The sequence below is a fragment of the Gekko japonicus genome, unplaced genomic scaffold (assembly GCF_001447785.1).
Source record: "Gekko japonicus isolate JY-2015 unplaced genomic scaffold, Gekko_japonicus_V1.1 scaffold1966, whole genome shotgun sequence".
Taxonomy (NCBI): domain Eukaryota; kingdom Metazoa; phylum Chordata; class Lepidosauria; order Squamata; family Gekkonidae; genus Gekko; species Gekko japonicus.
The window spans coordinates 332,835-333,812 of record NW_015164249.1 but is presented as its reverse complement, the minus strand read 5'-3'; the positions used below and the strand labels follow the sequence as shown (position 1 = coordinate 333,812).

General features: G+C 53.2%; 1 protein-coding gene across 1 annotated transcript in view; it reads right to left on the bottom strand.

The window, feature by feature from the left end:
* Positions 1–978, bottom strand: part of TNS3 (tensin 3) — a gene marked incomplete at its 3' end in the record, with an annotated part of 182,765 nt that overhangs the window by 191 nt on the left and 181,596 nt on the right. The window lies entirely within an intron of this gene.

Here is a 978-nt window from a genome sequence, read left to right as displayed (position 1 = left end):
GGGGTTGCCGGGGCAGGGGACAGAAAAAGGAAAAGCTGTGTGGAGAGGGGGAGGGTGGGATAAGATTCCCCCTGTGAGACCTTGCAGTTACCCCACTTGTTTTTAATAATCCTGCCAACCTAGCAGTTCGAACCGGGGCAGGGGACAGAAAAAGGAAAAGCTGTGTGGAGAGGGGGAGGGTGGGATAAGATTCCCCCTGTGAGACCTTGCAGTTACCCCACTTGTTTTTAATAATTTAGGAGATGGGGCGGAATGGCAGCTGCTAGAGTGCTCGTAAGCCACCCCAGACTTTTCCACCGGGAGGTGGCATCTAGTGAGCAAGTGAAATCTTCCCTGCCTGGGTTTCCCCAGCTGAATGCCACACAAACGCAGCTCAAACCTACCGCGTTTGCTGCCTGCCTGGGGACTGCAAAACAAGCGGGTGTGGGCCAAGTGCCTCACAGGCAAGACCACTTTTGCCGGGGCCGTTGCCTAAAGAACGAAATAGAATCTATCCTCCCCTCCCTCCAGGCAGCTCAAGCCTCCAGAATCAACATGCCCTGTGGCAGCTGAGATCTGTCCTCGACTGCTTTCACCACCCTCTCTTTCTCCCTCTGCAGAGGCAACACAGACATCTTCGGAATAAATACCAAGATTTCTGCTCATGAGAGCCAGTTTGGTGTTGTGGTGAAGTGCGCGGACTCTAATCTGGGAGAACCGGGTTTGATTCCCCACTCCTCCACTCGCACCTGGCTGGATGACCTTGGGCAAGCCATAGTTCTGATAAGAGCTGTTCTTGAAAAAGAGCAGTTTCTGTCAAGAGCTTTCTCAGCCCCTCCTACCTGACAGGGTGTCTGTTGTGGGGAGGGGAAGGGAAAGGAGTTCGTAAGCCGCTCTGAGACACCTTTGGGTAGTGAAGGGCAGAATATAAATCCAATCTCCTACTCCTCCTCCTCCCCCTCCTCTTCCTCTTCTTCTTCTTCTTCGGGTATAATGGCA